Raw genomic sequence first — 21,224 nt, 5'->3', positions numbered from 1 at the left:
TGAGACTCCGACTCAAAAAAACAAACCAAAAAACACAAAAACTAATAAAAGAAAAAAACCTGTGTGTGTGTGTGTGTGTGTGTGTGTGTGTGTGTATATACACACGTATGTAACTACTATAAAATTTGTCATTTTAACCATTTAAAACATTTTTTCTTTTTATCATGTGTCCAGACATTTTTAACTATTTTTAATTTTTCTTTTACCTGACAAATAATTGTCTATATTTATGGGGTACAATGTTATGTTCCAATACATGTGTATATATAGTAGAGTGAGCAAGACAGGCTAACTAGCTTATCTGTCACCTCAAATGTCCATCATTTTGTGAAGACAACTTTTAAAATCGTCTTTTACCTATTTTGAAATATGTAATACATTATTATTTATTACAGTCACCACCATCACCACTATTCCAGATCTTTTTCATCACCTCAAGCAGAAATTCTGTACCCATTAAGCAGTAACTCCTTCCTCCCTTCTCCCAGCCCTTGGTGACCCTTAATCTATTGTCTTTATGAGTTTTGTGCCAGTCACATTTGACCATGAAAGTGAATATTTCCAAGAATCTTTATTCAGTGGACTTAACTATTGCTGTCTGGGAATTGTCCCCGAGGGCAAGGTTACTCCATGTTTTCTCCCTCCCTTTTCCCTCTCTCCTCTCCGTCTCTCTTCCCCAGCTTATCAGTCACAAGATCACTGAAGACCAGCATGGTATTTGAAGAGGAATGTGGCTGCTTTGTAGTAGAGTCAGGGGGAAAAAATAGAAGGAGAAGACTATATAGAAATAGGAATAAAGAAAGAGACATGAATCAGATTTTATGTGGGTGGTAGAGAGGAACAGAGGAAGATGAAGGATTCTGTGCAGCATCAGGTTGCCAGATAGTAAGAGATTAGAAAGCAAAGGGCAAAAGAGAGCATAAGAAGTGTTGTTTGGTATGGAACATGGGATCTCCTTTGGTCTAAGGAAGAATCCACTCTTAGTTCCAGGTCTGTGTTACTTTGATGTAAACCTTTTCTGTTTTTCTAATATATGGATTTTTTTCTTCAGTTATGATATTGTGGCAAGATTTGGCTATGGAACTTACTTGGGTTAGTCATATGTAGATATTTACAAAATGAGACCATACTACCCAGGCCTTTTAAAAAATTGCCTAGAGGCTTTTTCACTTTATATATATGCATGTATATACATATACACATGTAAACCCCTACATATAAAGAACGTGTGTATTCATATTGATTTTTTTTGTTTTTGAGAGCGGGTCTCACTCTGTCAACCAAGCTGGAATGCAGTGGCGCAATATTGGCTTACTGCCACCTGTTCCCCCCAGGCCTAAGCAATCCTCCCACTTCAGCCTGCAGAGTAGCTGGGACCATAGGTATGCATCATCACCCCTGGCTATGATTTTGTATTTTTGGTAGGCATGAGGTTTCACCATGTTGCCCAGGCTGGTCTTGAACTCCTTGGCTCAAGTGAGCTGCCGACTTTGACCTCCCAAAGTGCTGCAATTACAGGTGTGAGTCCACGCCCAGCCCATACTGACATTTTTTGTGTCAATAAATGATTATCTACAGTATCATGTCCATTAGTTGAGTAGTATTCATATATATATATATCTTATATATATTCTGTAGCTATTAAACCAATTGATAACTGTTACATAGTTTTCAGTTTTTGATTATGCTATAATAAGCATCCTTATATATCTTGTCAGGATCCTCCTACCTAAGCCTCCTAAGTAGCTTGGGACTACAGGCATCTGCCACAGTGCCCAGCTAATCTGCTAATTATTTTTTAAGAGACAGGATCTTGCTATGTTGCCTAGGCTGGTCTTGAACTCCTGACCTCAAGAGATCCTCCCGCCTCACCCTACTGAGTAGCTGGTATTACAGGTACAAGCCACCATGCCTGGCCCAGATTATTTCTAAGGAGAAACACTTTGAAAGGGAATTACTGGGAAAGAACATGAACCTTTTTAAGGATGTTGATACTGATTACTGCACTACTTTCCACAATAGTTGTATCAATTTAGACTCCTCAAAGAATCTGTGTGTGTACATTTCCTCACATCTTTGTCAACAATGAGTATTGCTGATTTTTCAAAGTCTGAGAAGGAAAAACTTTATCACCTGCATTTATTTTGGTTGCCAGCAAGGCTAGATGTCTCCCCACGTGTTTAGTGCCACTTGTATTGGGGGTGCGTGTGTGAGTGAAATGCCAGTTTTTGCCCTGTGCCCTGGAGACCCACGACCTTGTGTGGCATGTGGGTTTTGGGAAGGTTGTAGGCGGGGGGGTTCTTGCTCTTGTCTGGACTCACGGTGAATGGAGGTATGCCCCAAATGTGGTATTGGAAATAACAAAAGAAATAGATATCAGAGAATTTAATAAGACGTGGCAAGGTAGTAAATGCAGAGGCAAGATAGAGGATCACAACTGAGTTGATTTTAAGACTTAAAATATGAATTGTTAAGACAATTGAACCAGAAAAGCAGGAGAAAGAGTAAATTTCCACAGAAAGTTGTGGACACTTGGAGACTGCAAAGAGAGATGTCATTTCCACTCACATCTTAATTTACTCCGTCCCTCCCATTCTAAATTCCAGTCATGGGGCTAGTACTTCCCCCACAGAAGCAAGTTCTCAGTGCCTGCAGGATTTTGCACCTTCCGTGTTCTCTCAACATGAAAAGCCTTTCCCCACCGTTTTGGGCTCAGCCTGGATGCCTCTTCATTGAGAAGCATTTTGTAAGTGCTCCCCCTACCTGTGGCTTCAGATCTCCTTTCTAAGTGATTCCCTTAGGTCCTCTGCTTAAGCACAGAATAGTGCTTGTTACGGTGAAAGGTGAAAGGATTTAGAAGAGGTTTGGTTTGGACTTCAGTTTCCCTGGGCTTATGTTTGAGTTTTAAAACCTGTGAGACTTTTAACTGTCACTATTTCTCTAAATTGTGTTCCATATATCCTCAGCTAAAGCTGTATTAGTTTAAACTCCCAGCACTTACCTTTGTCCACCCATTTCTCCACATCTTTGCTAATAATGAATATAATACTTAGAGTATTATACAGGTACCAGTAATGAAGACTGTTGTGAGTCTTAAATGATACAACATATGCAACTTACTATATTACCATGGGTAAGTTACTCAATTGCTGTGTGCCTCATCTCCTCATCCATAAAATGAGGGTGATAATACACATTTCTTACAGATCTATTGCATGGAACCCCTAATATGTGTGGAGCACCTTGATTGGTACCTATTTCATACTAGGGCGTGAGTGGCTACCATGATGCTAATATAAAACATCTAATAAAATGTTCAAATGTGGTAAGTATTTTTTTCAAGAGATTTTAAATCATTGGAAGGCACGAATCATGTCTTATTTGTATTGAAATCCCAGTGTTCAGCGCAATGCTTCCCATGTAGATGTTTACCATTATTTGTGGAATAGATGCTTTTGAGTTTCCAACTACCTCTTAGAGCTGGGGAGAGGCAGGGCTGAAGAAAAGTCTTTGGGAGGCAATCAGGAGTTATTTTCCACATAGAAAGAGTGGGAGCTATAGGAGTCCTTATAATTGGTGGTTGGCTCCTCTCTGACTCTTCTTCCCCTTCATGATTCCTTTTCTTTCTTGGTCAAGCATTGTATGTCAGGTTTTGAAAGAGACATCCATTGTGTTTTTGGCTTTTCTTTTTTAGTTTTGCTGGATTTTAAAATATTTTGGCAGGCCTCCACATTTGATGAGGAGTAAAATTGCTTTTATACTCCTTGAGTGGAGGATTCAGGGAAGCCGGGAGTAAACGGCATCAACAGGAAAATGGACCCAAAGCGACAGTTGTGTGTTGCAGTGAGTAACTGCTGCAGTTAGACTGAGGCAGGCCTAGGGCTAAGCATTGCCCTTTGCTAGTCGGTTACTTCTTCTCTCTGGTCTTCACCTTTATCATTGATAAAATGTGGCTTTGTCGCCTGCTCCTACTTCAACCTGAGCATTATCTTGTGATTGATTTAATGTGAATTAAGGATTTCTGGTGCTTTAAAAGATAAAAAGGAAAGCCGCGTGTATCTGTGAAGGTAAGAATTTGCTGTAACTGGAAGGCAAAAATAGTGTCTTAAATCGGATAGATGTGGTGGGGTGCAGTGGCTTATGCCTGTAATCCCAGCACTTTAGGAAGCTGAGGTGGGCGTATTACCTGAGGTCAGGAGTTTGAGACCAGCCTGGCCAACATGGTGAAACTCTGTCTCTACTAAAAATACAAAAAATTAGCTGGGTGTGGTGGTGGATGCCTGTAATCTCAGCTACTCAGGAGGCTGCGGCAGGAGAATCGCTTGAACCTGGGAGGCGTATGTTGCAGTAAGTAAGTAGAGATCACGACACTGCACTCCAACATGGGCGACAAGAGCAAAACTCCGTCTCAAAAAAAAAAAAAAAAATCAGATAGTTGTTTGTTTCTTTGTCCTGTGAAGTCTAGCTGTAGCCAGGCCAGAGCTGGTGTGGCAGCTCCATAATCATCTGGGAGGTATGCTGCCTACAGCTTTCTGTCCCTGCCTCCTTAGAATGGAGGCCCATTGTCATGATGGAAAAGGGAGCCCCATTGTCATGATGGAAAAGGGAGCTCCAGCCATCATATTCACATTGCAAGGAGTGGGCAGGTGGGTCTGGTGCGGGGTGAGGAGAAACATCCTCTCCTTTAAGGAACACTTCCCAGAAATTGCACAAAATCAACTTACAGTCCGTTGGGTTGTGTCATAGTCACATGGTCACATCAGCTGCTAAGGAGGCTAAAAATTGTAGCCTTTGTACTGGCTAGTCATGTGCCCAACTGAAATCCAGGAGTTGTATAAGTAGAAGAAAAAGGGAACCAATATGGTAACAACTAGGGCCAACCCTCTGGGCTAAGATGCAGACTAGTTAGGTTGCACTAAGGGCACATATCTAATTAAAAGGTGTTTTTTTTTTTTTTAACTTTTAAGTTCAGAGGTACATGTGCAGGTTTGCTACATAGGTAAATTTGTGTCATGGGTGTTTGCTGTACAAATTATTTTGTCACACAGGTATTAAGCCTAGTATCCATGAGTTATTTTTCCTGATTCTCACTCTCCTAACACCCTCCAATAGGCTCTCCTGGTGGTTGTTCCCCTCTGTGTGTCCATGCTTTGTCGCCCTTCAGTTCTCACTTACAAGTTAGAACATGCAGTATTTGGTTTTCTGTTCCTTCATTAGTTTGTTAAGGATAGTAGCTTCCAGCTGCACTGCAAAGGACATGATCTTATTCTTTTTTATGGCTACATAGTATTCCATGGTATATTTGTGCCACATTTTCTTTATCCAGTCTACTATTGATGGGCACTTAGATTGATTCCATGCCTTTGCTATTGTGAATAGTATTGCAGTGAACATACACATGCATGTGTCTTTATAATGGAATAATTTCTATTCCTTTAGGTATACACCTTGTAATGTGATTGCTGGGCCAAAAGGTATATCTGTCTTTAGGTCTTTGAGGAACCGCTACACTATCTTCCACACTACTCCCATTGACAGTGTGTAGGTGTACCTTTTCCTCCACAACCTCACCAGCATCTGTGTTTTTTTTTTTTTTTTTCTTTTTTCATAGCAGCCATTCTGACTGGTGTTAGATGGTATCTCATTATGGTTTTGATTTGCAGATCTCTGATGATCAGTGATGTTGAGCTTTTTTCATATGATTGTTTGCCGCATGTATGTCTTCTTTTGAAAGATGTCTGTTCGTGTCCTTTGCCCACTTTTTTGTGGGACTGTTTTTTTCTTGTAAATTCATTTGTTCCTTATGGATGCTGTATAGTAGACCTTTGTTAGATGCATAATTTGCACAAATATTTTGCTATTCTGTACATTGTCTATTTACTCTGCTGATAGTTTCTTTTGCTCTGCAAAAGCTCTTTAGTTTAATTAGATCCCTGCCAATTTTTACTTTCGTTGCAATTGCTTTTGGTGTCTTTATTCTGAAATCTTTGCTCATGCCTATGTCCTGAATGGTATTGCCCAGATTGTTTTCCAGGATTTTTATAGTTTTGGGTCTTACCTTTCAGTCTTTAATCCATCTTGAGTTAATTTTTTTTTATAAAGAAGGGGTCCATTTTCAGTCTTCTGCATATGGCTAGCCAGTTATCTGAGCACCATTTATTGAATAGGGAGTCCTTTCCCCATTGCTTGTTTTTGTCAGGTTTGTTGAGGATCAGATAGTTGTAGGTGTGTGGTCTTACTTCTGGGTTCTCTATTCTGTTCCATTGGTCTATGTGTCTGTTTTTGTGCCAGTGTCAAGTTATTTTGGTTACTGTAGCCCTGTAGTATAGTTTGAAGTCCAGTGATGTGATGCCTCCAGCATTGTTCTTTTTGCTTAGGATTGTTTTGTCTATTCAGGCTCTTTTTTGATTCCATATGAATTTTAAAATAGTTTTCTCTAGTTCTGTGAAGAATGTCAATGGTAGTTCAATAGGTGTAGCATTGAATCTATAAATTGCTTTGGGAAGTGGGGCCATTTTAACAATAATTCTTCCTATCCATTAGCATGGAATGTTTTTCCATTTGTTTGTGTCCTCTCTGATTTCTTTGAGCAGTGATTTGTAGCTCTCCTTGTAGAGGTCTTTCACCTTTCTAGTGAGGTGTATTCCTAGGTATTTTATTCTTTTCGTGGCAAGCTAATTAACAGTTGAGCTAAAACTTGATCCTGTTTTTTTCTCCTGTCTTTCCTCCCTTCCCTCCTTGTTTTCTTTTATTTTTTCCTTATTTTTGTTCCTTCTTTTATAAAACACTCTTCAAAATTTTACTTGAATTTAACAGAAATGGAAGTAAAATTGAACTTCATAAGCTGTAGATAAATACTTCTTCCTTCTGCCAGGTGCAGTGGCTCACGCCTGTAATCCCAGCACTTAGGGAGGCTGAGGCAGGTGGATCACCTGAGGTCAGGAGTTCAAGACCAGCTTGGCCAACATGATGAAACTCTGTCTCTACTAAAAATACAAAAAGTACTTGGGCATGGTGGTGCGTGCCTGTAATCCCAGCTACTTGGAAGGCTGAGGCAAGACAATCACTTCAACTTAGGAGGCAGAGGCTGTGGTGAGCCGAGGTTGCACCACTGCTTCCCAGCCTGGGTGACAGAGCGAGACCCAGTCTCAAAAAACAAAAACAAAACAAAATAAAACTTCTTCCTTCCTTATAAAATTAAGACAATAATGTATCTTTTCTATAGCTCTGTTGTGAGGAATCCATGATACACATGTTAAGCACCTTGATCTGTGCCTCTTTTATACTAGGATGCAAATGACTATCATGAGGCTAATGTAAAACATTTAATAAAATGTTAAAATATGATAGTTATTTTTGTCCAAAGATTAGATATCTTTGAAAGGCAGGGGCCATGTCTTATTCATATTGGATTCCTAGGGTCTAGCACAGTGGCTCCCATGAAGATCTTTATCACTATTTGTTAAGTATATTGAATGTTAAGAAAAATGAGGTCAGACATTTAACAGATTGGTCTCATTTTTTAAACTGCATTTAAATTTTATCCAGTATTTGTTGGTACCTGTTCATTTCTTGAAATACTATGAATTGCTTTTTTAAAATACATTATCAAGGTTTATAACATTCTTATTTTACTTTCCAGTCCTAACTTCCAGTGTTATTTTGATTAATCCTATATGTAAATTGATTCAATGCTCACTCCGGGTTGTTTCATCTGGGCTTCTCTACAGCCGATGTCTTTATTTTGGTTTCTTGGCTGGATTTCATTATTTCATCAAACAATTTTCTCTATCTCTCTTTTTTTTTAATTTTAAGGAGGGATTATAGATTACTAGAAGTTTTGAGTTCATTTTCTGCCTCCAAACTTGAATAATTTTTTATTTGTATTTTGTTAATTTATTTTTTAAAGACAGTGTCTCACTTGTTGCCCAGGCTGGAGCGCAGTGGCACGATCATAGCTCACTGTAGCCTCTACCTCCCAGGCGGAAGCAGTCCTCCCACTTCGGCCTCCAGAGTAGCTGGGACTACAGGACTGCTCTAACATGCCTGGCTAATTGTTATTTTTTATATTTTATAGAGATGGGGTCTTGCTGGGGTGCCCGGGCTGGTCTTGTACTCCTGGCCTCAAGTGACCCCCTTGCCTTAGTCTCTCAAACTGCCGAGATTTCAGGTGTGAGCTACCGAGGCTGGCCCCCAAATATTCATCTTTTTAATTTCTTTTTCATGCTGTGCTGACTCAGATATTTGCAGGTTAACACGTTATTCCTTTTTTGCATTACTCTTCTCTAAGAACTGCACTGTATCTTACCTCCTTCTCTGATGTTCTGAATGAATTCTCTCGGGCCCTCCTTCCACCATTTTCTGAGACTTAGCCTCATCCTCTGGCCGCAGCTAGAAGGCTTGGTTTTCTGTTCCCCTCTCCGTAGCCTGTGGATGGGGTAGGGCAAGAGAACAGTCAGCTAGGGTTGGTTGCAATCATTCTTACAGAAACTGGTTTCTGTTCCTCTTGCTTACATTTTGCTTTCTGTCCTAAACCTGGGATTGCGCCACTTAATGAAGCACAGGGTAATAATATCTTCTAAATGGTTCCCCCAATTTAGCATGTAGTCTAGTAGCCCATGCTTCTGCCCAAGGGGCTCAGTTTAACTTTTCTCTTCTCTTTTCACTTTTCCCCACCTAGGCCATTTCTGTGTACTTCCTTGAAGTCAAAAGAGGCAAAGAAGATATCGCTCTCCTTGCATTTCTTGTCTAATGTGGGAATATCAAGGAGCATTCTTGGGAGATTCAGCAGCCTCTGGGGTATAGGACTGGAGCCAGTCTCCTTTCTAGGCCACTGTCTTTTGCATATTATGGCATTCAATTCTCTTTTTTGGTTGTGGCTGATTTATTTATTTTGTAATTTTTTCCCTTAGTTTCATTGTGTATGATCAGAGAGGGAGTCTATGAGTCATACTACTTTTTCTTTACCTGAGTATCTGTCTTGAGGCTTTCGTTAGTGTCACAATACCAGCTGTTGCCTTTTTCACTAATAAAAACGCACGATCCTTAGGTTTCTTTTAACTCGCATGAAGTCGTCCCACACTTCTCACCAGTGACATATTCTGAAGTCTGATTTGGAGTATTACAATGAAATGTCAGCTTAGGTTAGGATTGGAAGGCCAGGCCACTTATCCTTTTTGACAAAATCAAAAGCTTTCAATGTGAAATAATAATTACTAAAATACATTTTTGTTATTCTTTTATTTTAGTTCAATCAGCAGTCAGACTAAATGTCACCAAGTGTTATATTTTAGATCATGCTGATTTTTAAACTCTGGTAATTATTAGCCCATTGGAAGTGAAAGACGTTCTTAAAATGTGTTTCTCTTGCCATTTCTGCCTCAGCCCTCACTCCTGTAGTAATCTCATTATTCCAAATTTAAGGATTTGAGGTTGTGCTGAGATGGTCACAAAACTAGTCAAATGGAGTTCCTGTCCTCATAATCTCAGATGTTTATTATTTACTTTCAGGGTTTAGAAGACTAATTAATAAATCAAAGAAATCATAAAAAAACAGTTTAGGGTATTTGGGCTTTTACATCCTGGGAAATAGGCCTTGCATTTTCAAAAGCATATTTGTTTTCATTATGTAAGAGAAACACATTGTTGAGTACAAATGCTTTGATATAATGAATATGTTTAAGCCAGACAAGATATACCAGATCCTCACCAGAGAGGTCTAGAAGACGAACTTGTGTTTCAATATCATTAATTTTTGGTGATCTTCTGTTCCTTATATCTTGAGGACATGAAGAAGGTTTTGGCAGCACCTAAACACTCTGCAGTCCTTGGAAATCTGAGGGTGTTAATTGGAGCTGGTTAATGGACCACTGGGTGTCAGTATTGTCTTTACTTACCCTGGCAGAAACTGAATCAGGTTGTCTTCTCCTTTTCAGAGACTTTTGGGTTTTGTTAGAACACAATCTTAGATTTTCTGTCCAAATGAGGAGGGTACCATCTAGCACAAACAGCTTTCTTCATGGAAGAAGGGGTGAAGTCATGGAGAAGGAATAGCTGATTCAGGGGTGGTTTCTGCAACCCTGGGCTCCCCGAATTGCCACATCAGGATCTCAAACTTACATGCCCATAGGGTCAGGCAGGCAGAAGAATCACGTGGACTCCTGCTTAGCCTAATGAATAAGAAGGGGTGCTCTTTTCTTCGGGATATACATTTGCTATTTCCTGTTTTCTTAATCAGGCCACTTAGTGTATCTTTTACTTTCCCCAATATTGATTCAGAAAGAATGTCTTCTATGGTTTAAAAAAGGACCACAAAAACATGATGAAACCAGTCAAATAAATGACCTTTGCCGCATGTGAGGGAGACAATAGGGAACGTATAAAGGTACCAGCAGTGTCGCATGCCAGTGAGGTGATGGCATCCTTACACAGGTGGATCTTCAGATTTTTAAGACAAATGGGAAATCTGGACTTTTATGTAAATTTTTGTCATTTACACATGCTGGTTCTAATGTAAAACATCAAGACCCATCTGTGGGCCAGATATGGGACTCCTAAGATAATAAACTATAATCTCTCTAGATTATAACTTAATGTTTTATCTTCTGACTTAAATTATTTTGCCTCCCACTTCTGGTTTGGGCTGATTGGCTCTAGCACAATGAGGGAAAGTTCCTTGGGAGACGCATAGGCGTTCCTTGTCTTTGGCAAGTACAACGCTTTATTTATTTTTTTTTAATCCAAGGAAAAGAAAATGCATTGCCCAGCTGTTTGAGGGGTAGGAGACCAGTAATTCTGAATATCCAGTTAACCTCGTTTGATCTAGGAGAGGTTGGGAAAGTTAAGATTGCTAACAACTTTTCAGTACTAGGTAATTTTCTGTTCTGAATATGCTAGGAAGGAAGCTATAAAAGGGAAGCACCTGAAAGCCTCTCTGAACCCTGGGAATAGACAGGAGAGCTGACAGTCTGAGAGAGCAGTTTTAAGGCTCATAGCCACAGGACAGGCTTTGGAAATGGCCTACTGTAGACACTTTGATTTGACAGCTTAGAAAGGTGAGGTGCAAACGGAGCAGTCATCTTTTCAGAGTCTTATAGCTGGCGACAAAGCACTTCTATTCCTGATCTCAAAAGGGGTTGGTGAGAAGAACATGCAGTCCTGTCATTGGACAACACAGTCTGTTTTATGAAAATATTTACAGACAATAGTGTTCAGAAAAAACTAAAATCATCATAAGAAGGAAGAAATTGACTTTTAAGAAAATTCATGTCTAGGAAGGAATCAGCTCTCCAACAAATGCACAGAAAACCAAATTAGCCATCTTTTTTTTTTTTTTTTTTTTAAATTTGAAAGTCATCTGATAGTGTTCACCCACTGTGTTTCTCTGGTGTACTTTTATTTAGTTAGAGTTTTTCTAGAGTTAGGAAGGAGGAAACTGATCTGTATAATCTGCAGAATGAATAATGCTATATAAAGGAGGATGCAGGGATGATACATGAACTTAATTTGCATCAAGAAAGACTTAAGTGAGATACACTGAAGAACTTGATAGGGAGCGTTTCTTAAGATTGGAATGTATTCTTGGCAGAAATTATGGGATTTTCTTTAATCCTGTTATAATTGCTTTCATAATGCAAGCTAACCATCTCTGCTTTTACTATTAGCTTTGTAAAACGCCAGTCTGTCCATATTGATAGTCTTTTCTTAAAAAACTCTTTCAGTTATTTACTCCTGATGCCTGGGTTTGGCATGTAAGTGACACCGTAACGTGAATTGGCATAATTTTCTTACCTGGAGGTAATCTATTTCATTTTTGATTAAAAACATTAAATGGCCCTGTCTGTGGTTAAATATGGTTAGGAAGAATTCTTTGCCCTCGAATCCTTTCTCCTAAGGATTCTTCCTAACCTTATGCCTTTCGCAGGAAGAAACCACAAGCACACATCAAGGGCTTCAAGAAGTCCTGAAGTTAGGAAAGCACTTTAACACACAGTTCCCCTACTCACTGCCTGCGGCTTGGATATTCCAGCACTACTGAACTTTCCTTCAGTTAACTGCTCTTCTTTTCCCTCTTTTCCTTGACTGACAAACTTTCCCTCACTCTTTAAATCCAATTAAAATGTCAGTTTCATTTTGCCTTTTCTGTTAAGCTTTCTCCAGGTCCCAATAAAACGGTTGGATACTTCTTTCAGTGGTTGCCTACCCCTTTGTTCGTAGTGTGTTCATCACACTTACCATGTGGAATTTTGATCACTGGGGCTGCTCTCTGCTGCAACCGTATCTGGCCTGTCTTGGACTCCACAGTACCTGCCAACAGGTGTTACCTAATACATGTTTGTTAAATGAATAAAAATTAGTCTAAGTTCAGGAACACAAAAGCCAAGAAGTGAGTTCATGATTATCTTAGTTATTGTTGTATAGTTATTACTGTGTTCCCTTGGCCCTCTGAAGTTTTGCTGAAAAATCAGCTCACAAAAGCCAGGTTAATTTTTTTTAATTTTTTTTTTCTCGTTTTCGAGACAGGATCTCACTATGTTGCCTAGTCTCTGTTGCCCAGGCTAGAGTGCAGTGGCATGATCACAGCTCACTGCAGCCTCATTCTCATGAGTAGCTGGGACCACAGGCACAAACCACCATGCTGCTAATTTTTTTTTTTCCTTTTTTTTGTAGAGATAGGGTCTCCCTATGTCGCCCAGCTTGGTCTCAAATTCCTAGGCTCCTGCCTCAGCCTCTCAAAGTGTTGAGATAACAGGCATAAGCCTCTGTACCCAGCTAAAAGGCAGACTTAACTGAAGAAAAGGCATGCACATTTACTTAATGCGTATACACAGGAGTCTGCAGGATGAAGACCCAGGATACAGGGGAACACCCATTTTTATGCTTAGGTTCAACAAAGTATGGACAGCCATGTAGAAATAGGATTGGACAAAAATATGTAATCTACTGTTAATAGACAGAGTGGGGAAACCCAGCAAGGCCTGTCTGTCTAGATTCTTGTCTGTCAGATTCTCTCTGTGCAGAATCATTCCTTCTGGGTGTAGGGTGAAACCCTCACTGAAATGGGATCTTACAACCTACAGTTAAACAAGGTAAGCCAGATCATGTCTTTATGGCCAGTTTTTGCATAGAAAGGCAAAGGAAAAATAGAGTGACATTTTTAGGCTTTATGGCTGTCTTCGGGGGGCAAAAGAGCTTCTAGTTTCTATGACCAGCCTTGGGAAGAGGGATTCTAGTGTCTGTGGCTAGCCTCAGGAGAGAATGGGACTTAGAGACAGAAAAGCAGAAGAAGGTCAGAAAAAAACCTTTTGCTTCTGGGGCCTTCGTTTTGAAGTATAGTTTTCTGAGCCCCAATAGTTAACTTCTCTTTGAACATTTTCTAGATTTTTAGGGAAAGAAATGTTAGTGAGTGCTGGGCATTTTAACATAAGGAGCTAACTTTTGGGGTGCAGCCATTAGCTTACGCATCCCTAGTGTAAAGACAGGTAAGACTGGAGGATTTGCTTAATTTTATGCATCCATCAAAAGCTCGCTGAGTGTGTGAATATTTTGCACAGTTTGTTTTTCAACCCTGACTTTGCAGCAGGTCAGCACTCTTCCTCCTGCCTCTGGTCCTTTTGCTCCCACCTGATGTGTCTGAGCCACAATCATCTCACTGCATTAGTGCAATCAGCATCCACTCTTCTCCTCTCTACTCTTGCACTTCTGTATCCATCCCCCACAGGGCTCCCCACGGTGTTCCTGCCTCTGTTCTCCATTCTGGTCTTTGAGCGCTGCAGTTTTTCCCAGCCTCGGGGCCTTTCCGCTGACTGCTCCCTCTCTCAGCTCTTTACCAGGTGGCCCCTTTCATTTCAGGTCTCAGCTCACATCACCCCTTCAGAGAGGCTCCTGTCTTACTCGGGTTCCCTTCGGAGCACTCTGAGACAAGCAAGCAGATGACAGCAGTTGGCTTGGGAGGCAGAGAAGGCAGTAGCAGGGGAAATCAGTGGCAAGAGGGACCAGCCACCACTGCAGGCCACCCAGCTTCATCCTGTGGGAAGCTCTGGGAAAGACATAAAATGCTGCCTCAGGGTTACCCCCATGAGGGCTGTGGGGCTTGAACATTTTCATACCCCTTTCCTTGTACAGGATCACAGGGGAGGGAGAGAGCCCTTCCGATTGCTCCTTGTTATGCAGAAAGAGCAGTGGGAATATGCAAATACGGGCAGTTAGAAGCAGTCCTGAAGAGTAGTTTTCAAACTTTAGTGTGCTCACAAACCCTGGGGATCTTGTTAAAATGCAGATTGGTTAAAGTTCTTTCAGGAGGCTTGAGATGCTGCAGCTCTTAGAAGCTCCCAGATAATGCCCTTGCTAATGTTCTTAGTATCACATTGTGGGGAGCAAGCAGCTGCACCGAGGGATGCCAGCAGGATGAGAACCCGCTGGTGTCTCTGCCTTCGTCGTGCCCATCCTCAAGTAGGAATCTCCAGGCCCCCCAAATGCATCACAAGTCATCGTCTGAAATGACCGTCTGTGGTTTTTGTGCCTTGGTGAGTGCTAGGCTTCTCTATTAGAATGTAAATTTCATAAGGGCCTCCTCTGGCTTATTGAGAGTCATTTCCCAGGGACTAGCACAGTGCCTGGTACAGGAAAGAAACTGGAAACACAAGTGAAAGTACCTGGTACACAGAAGGCCGTCAGTAAATATTTGTTGAGTGATTCAGTTTTTCCCAGATGATATTCTCATAAGACACTTATATGAGGTATATATTTGTATATAAGAAATGTTATGAGCTCCTCCCTTGAGAAATGTTCTGTGATTAACACAAATGATGCGGCAAATACCAAATACCACATTCAGTGATTCTTTCTGCAGGTTTTTATTTTCTCTCTTAATGCTATATTAAAATTCAATGTTCAGGTTGCTCACGGTGCTCTACTACCTGTTACAAATGTGGGTATAATTGTGCTCCCTTTCTCACATCCGCAGTTTCCCAGCCATAGGACTCCTTATCCTTCAAACCCTGCCACTTGACTAGTTGGTTTCCAGGCATTTTTTCATGCTGCAAGGTGGAAGAATGTGGAGGGATCTGACATATAACAGGACATGCCTTGACAGCAGTTTCTTCTTCTACTCAGTCCTTGCCAGGCAGATGGATGGGTGGTCATAGGGAATACACCCCCCTCTGTTCATCTCTTCTTCACTTTAGTGCCAGCAAAGCTGTGGTTCCCAGCACAGTACTCAATGATCACTCACTCCCTTTCTTCCTCTGTTATTAAGTGTTTATTGGGAGCCTATTAAGTCCAGGCATTCTTACTCATGCTTGGGGTACAGGAGTGAACAAGGCAGACAAGAATCTTTGCCCTGATAGAGCTCAGTTTCTATTAGAGGGATACAGGTGATTATGCAGATAAAGAAGTAAGTTATAGATGACCAGATTAGTGATCAATGCTGTGGAGAAGATAAAGCAAGGAAGGATGGTGAGGAGGCAGTGGGAGGGATTATACTGGTACAGAGAGCCATAGGAAATGGGGGCTCCCCTAGAGTCTGAGCTTCCTCTGGAAACAGGAATGAAAGGCATACACAGTGATTAGGCCTCACTTTCTCAAGGCAGAGAGTGAAGGTTGGATGGTGGAAATGGTTTAGGGTCTTGGGGAAAACACATGGAGTCTCTTTCGACTCTTGCTGACAGAGGTATTACAAAGGCAAAGGGCAAACTTCTTTGGCCTCCAAAGGTTCGCTGACAATCAGCCAACAAAAGGCAGATTCGCAGGAGAAAAGGTGAACAAATGAATTGATGTCCGTGGGAGCCTTCAGATACAGGGGAAATTGTCCATTCTTATGCTTTGGTTCAATAAAGTATGGACAACCCTACAGAAATAGGATTGAACAAAAAGTGTGAGATCTAATGCTAATAGACCAGAAGGGGCAACCCAGCAAGGCCTGTCTGTCTAGTTTTCTTCTTGTCCTGTCAAAGCAGTATCCTTCCTTCTGGGTATGGGGCAGGACCTTCCCTGGAATGGTGGACTTATGATCTGTAATCAGACAAGATCAATAATTTCTGTATGGTCGGTTTTTACACAGAAACGTGGGGGAAAAGTTCGAGCAATACTTTTAGGTCCTATGGCTGGCTTTGGGAAAAAGGGGTTCTGGTTTTTGTGATCCACCTTGGAGGGAAGAGAGATTCTAGTTTCTATTGCTAGCCTCGGGGAGAATGAGGGGCCAGTGATAGGCCAAGAGAATGTCAGAAACTTTTGAAAGAGAAGCTTCTGGGCTGCTTTTGAAGCCTTCATTTTGGGGTATCATTTTCTTAGCCTCAATAGTATAAGAGAAGAATTCTTTATTTTTTAAATTTTGTGTGTATATTTTTAAAAAATCAGCGATATACTTACAAGGATCAACATTTACAAAGTATAAAAGGCTGTCTAACTAAAACAAACTCCTACCTTTATCTTCTAGGAACTCAGTTTCCCCTTCTTGGATATAACTTTCTAAACAGCTTATGTATTTTTTTCAAGGATATTTTGCTCATATACATGGAAATACACACACATATCTATATAAATATCCATAGAATATGTGTGTATATAGTGTATATACATACACATATATATTTCTACGTGTATATATGTGTTATATCAAGTTTAGCCTAAAGCTGCCTCCTTACATATTTAAGTTCAGCCTAAAGATTTTTCCGTATGTTGTGAACTATAACAAGTGGAGGTGTAATCGCTGAGTGTCAGCCAATCAAATGTAGCCAACCTTATTTGAACTGTTCAAACGAGGCAAATACAGAGCTGTAGCCAATCCAGTTGTTTCTGTACCGCACTTCCATTTTCTGTACATCATTTTTGTTTTGCTGTCCATAAATCTTCGACCACATGGCTGCACTGGAGTCTCTCTGAATCTTTTGTGATTCTGGCGGCTGCCTGATTTGCAAATCAATCATTGCTCAATTAAACTCTTTTAAATTTAATTCAACGGAAGTGTTTCTTTTAATACATGTATGTATGTTATATATATATAAATTTTAAGATTATTTAGGAATTTCTTATGAGTTGTCTGCTTGTTGCTGGATTCTTTCTACTGTATGTAACATTTATACAAGTTAAATAAGGCTTTAGTAGGTTGCCTGTCTATTTCAATTCTAGGAGCACCATGATCACTTAGGCAATACCAGCGATATCTGCAGGGCAAAAACATTCTGATAAACGCTTTAGCTTTTCTTCCCATTATGGTAACTATGTCCGTTTTGTGATTAAAGGCATAGACTGGGGACACAGAAAAACCGAGAAGCAAATCCTACTTGGATAGGTGTATTAATTTCCCATTACTGCTATAATGAATTACCACAAACTTAATGGCTTAAAAATACAGTTTTATTTTCTTACAGTTCTTTAGGTCAGAAGTCTGAAATGATTTTTAATGGGCTTGAGGTCAAGGTGTCAGCAGGGCTGTGCTGTGTCAGGAGGCTCTCGGGAAAAACCCATTTCCTTAACTTTCTGGCTTCTAGAAGGTGCCTCCATCCCTTGGCTTGAGGCCCCTTCCTTCATCTTCAAAGCTAGAAATGTGGCATTTTCATTCATTCTCAGTCTCTCTCCTATCCCCTTTCTTTCCCTCACTACTTCTTTCATCATAATATGTTCTCTGACCCAACTGCCTTCATCTTATAAAAGCTCTTGTGATGACGTTTGACCCACCAAGATAATCCAGAATAATTTTCCCATCTTGAGATCCTTAACACATCTGTAAGACCTTTAGGGTAACATAAGGTAACATATTCACTGATTCCGGGGATTCGAACGTGGACGTCTTTGGGGAGCCAGTGTTTATCACAGGCAGTGTTAAAAAAATTATTTAACTTCTAGGAGTCTGTTTCCACATCTACAAAATTTTCATAAAAACAAAACCACTTCCCAGTAGATGACAGTAGCAACTGTCCTCCCACTCCGGTTGTGACAAGGTTCCTTGGCTGGGGTGGGGGTTGGAGAATCGCCAAAGGTTGAGAACCACTGCTGTAGTGATTACTATATGCATCCTCCACTTACCAACCCAATTTATCACAAGAATCAAATTAGTATTTTGCCACTTTGTGAACAATGTAAAAACTTTGTTTAAAAAAAAAATTCTACTTAATCTCTCTTTAGTTCATTGCGCTATTGATGTCATATGTTTTATTTCTCTATATATTATAACTCCTAAACTTCATTTGGTTTTGCTTTGGTCTCTTTTCCTTTCCTTCTTTTTTTATTCACAGGGTCTTGCTCTGTTGCCTAGGCTAGAGTGCACTGGCACAATCTCAGCCCACTGCAACCTCCACCTCCTGGGCTCAAGCCATCCTCCCACCTCAGCATCCTGAGTAGCTGGGACTACAGGTGCGCACCACCATGCTCAGTTAATTTTTGTATTTTTTGCAGAAATGGTGTTTCACCGTGTTTGTCAGGCTGGTCTTGAACTCCCGAGCTCAAGCAATTCACCTGTCTTGACCTCCTAAAGTGTTGAGATTATAGGTGTGAACCACTGTGCCCAGCCTGTGGTCTTTAATAGTCAATAATTTTGAAAATTTAAAGTATTATTTTATATTAAAGCACATATTTGACCTTTTTGGCATTCTTCATTCCTTCCTGCAGATCTTTCTTTCATCTTAAGTTATTTCCTTTTAGCTTCAAAAGCTGGTGACATATTTTCTCACCTTTCGTTTGTTTAAAAATGTCTACATGCACTTCATTTATCGAATTCTAGTTTTTGTTTTCTTTTAGCACTTTGAAGATATAATTTCCATTGTCTTTTGTCTTCCATTCTTTTTTTAAGAGACAGGATCTGGCTGTGTGGCTCAGACTAAATGTGAATTCTTCAACTTAAGCGATTCTCCTGCCTCAGCCTCCCAGGTAGCTGGAACTACAGGTACCCACCACTATACCCAGCTGTCACCAGTTGTTTTCTGATAAAAGTCAGCCATGAGTTTCATTGTTGTTCTACTAAATATAATCTATTTTCTATGTTTACATTTAAGAATTTATGTGCGCATCTTAAAATTTTTCCTTTATTTTTGATTGTCAATCAGTTTGCAATGACCTGGATAAATGAACTGATATTGTTTTCTCTGCTGTGTCCATTCTGCTTTAGCTCTATTAAATACATTTCTAATTCAATGCATTGTAGTTGTTTCAGTTATAGAATTTTCACTTCATTCTATTTTAGCGGCCTTATCTTTTGAAATTCTCATTCTTTTTATCCATTTTGTCAATCCTGTCCTCAGATTTCTTTAATATATTTCAATAGTTATCTTAAAGTCTTTGTTTATTCCAATATTTGAACCATTAGTGGACCTGCTATTATTCAGTTCTTTTTCCTCTCGATTAGGAGTTATATCCTGCTTCTTCACTTACTTTATAACTTTTTATTGGATGCCAGAAATTATGTAGTTAAAAAAACTCTGTGGCCCTTGGTATACTGCTTTTTATTTTATTCCTTTTTTACATATATATATATATATATATATATATGTAAAAAAGGAATAAATTAATTATATATATAATATAAAAATAATTTTTACTTTAAGTTCTGGGATACATGTGCAGAATGTGCAGATGTGCAGGTTTGCTAATACAGTTATTCATGTGCCATGGTGGTTTATTGCATCTATCAACCCGTCATCTAGGTTTTAAGTCCCGTATGCACTAGGTTTTTGTCCTAATGCTCTCCCTCCCCTTGTGCCCCATCCCCTGACAGGCCCCAGTGTGTGATGTCTGTTCCCCCACCCCATCGCTGTGCCCATGTGTTCTCATTGCTCAACTCCCACTTATAAGTGAGAACACATGGTTTGGTTTTCTGTTCCTGTGTCAGTTTGCTGAGAGTGGTGGCTTCCAGCTTTATCCATGTCCCTGCAAAGGACATAAACTCAATTTTTAAAATATGGAATGTGCTTCACGGATTTGTGTGTCATCCTTGTGCAGGGGCCATGGTTAATCTTCTGTGTATTGTTTCAAGTTTAGTATATGTGCTACCAAAGTGAGCACAATACTATCTTCTAAAAGGGATGACACGTTCTTTCCTTTGACTATAATTTAGGAAAATACGTCAATCTTTATAATCCAGATAGAATTTGAGCTGGTTTGTGGGCTGGGATACAGCTTTAGTTAGCTTTATTTCACCTGTGTTTTCAAATAGCTTTAGGGCTAACTTGTTCTGTACTGTATGTATTAGAAACTACCTTTTCTAGTGGGACCTTGGGATCTAAGCACCAGAAGACTACAGAGTGCTTACTCTGCTTTTCCAATTCTGTTTTCATACCATTTCCACACACTCACCGAAAGTTTCATGGGGAAAACTCAGCAGGGAAGAAGAACTAGTTCTTTGCATTTCAAACTCCTGAGGACTTCAATCCCTTCATACCAGCCCACAAGGTCTGCTTTCTTGTATCATAGCAGAGTTCCAGAGAGTGATATAAGCCCAGTCTTCCACCAGCCCCTGTGGAAATTCAGCAGAAGAGAATTTGGCCACTGATACCTGCTCACCTAGATATATCTTATCCTCCCCTGTGATTTAATTTTGCATCATTTTTTCATCTGCAACTATCCAATCTTTGATATGGGGGAGATGATCCAGTAATTTTTAAAGTTTATCTGGTAGGAGAAATGGTCCCTCAAGACCTTCTACATCTTATCTGAAGGCTGTAAGTTCTTACCTTTTAAATACTTTTAAGATCTCTAATGATGTCCCTTTTAAATTCCTGCAATTTTTAAGAAGAGTTTTCTCTGATTTCTTTGTAATGAGTCTTGATAGGTGTTTATCTGTTTTATTAATCTCTCAAAAATACCAATTTTTAAATTGTGTGTTTTCTATTTTGAGTTTTTTCTCATTAACATTCCCTTCTACTTTTTTTTTGCATTTAATTTGTATGCTTTTTAGCTTCTTAGGAGATGATTAAATAATTTTTTCAGGTTTTTTTTCAAAGTATGTGTTTGATTTTATAAATTTCTCTGTAAGCACTATTTTATCTACATTCCACAAATTCTGATAGCTATACTTTTAATATAATTCTATATTTAAAACTTAAATATATAATTCTATATTTAATTATTCAGCTTAAAATATTTTCTAATTTGCTTTGTTATTTCTTCTCTGACTTGTGGGTCATTTAGAAAACGATTGCTTAATTTATAAACATTTGGTGATTTTCTAGTTATCTCTTGGTTGCTGATTTCTAACTTACTTCTACTGTGCTCGGAGTACTGATTCTGGCTTC

General features: G+C 39.7%; 1 long non-coding RNA gene and 1 other non-coding gene across 2 annotated transcripts in view; one reads left to right on the top strand and one right to left on the bottom strand.

Annotated features, from left to right (window-relative positions):
* The window catches only part of LOC108293020, an 85,592-nt gene that overhangs the window by 60,332 nt on the left and 4,036 nt on the right, over nucleotides 1-21,224 (top strand). The window lies entirely within an intron of this gene.
* Nucleotides 19,888-19,995, bottom strand: LOC119468882. Its single transcript, XR_005197676.1, has one exon. It is a non-coding gene; the product is annotated as a U6 spliceosomal RNA (small nuclear RNA).

Source organism: Cebus imitator, unplaced genomic scaffold, assembly GCF_001604975.1.
Source record: "Cebus imitator isolate Cc_AM_T3 unplaced genomic scaffold, Cebus_imitator-1.0 Scaffold519, whole genome shotgun sequence".
NCBI classification, from domain to species: domain Eukaryota; kingdom Metazoa; phylum Chordata; class Mammalia; order Primates; family Cebidae; genus Cebus; species Cebus imitator.
This window is presented reverse-complemented; position numbering and strand designations above follow the sequence as displayed.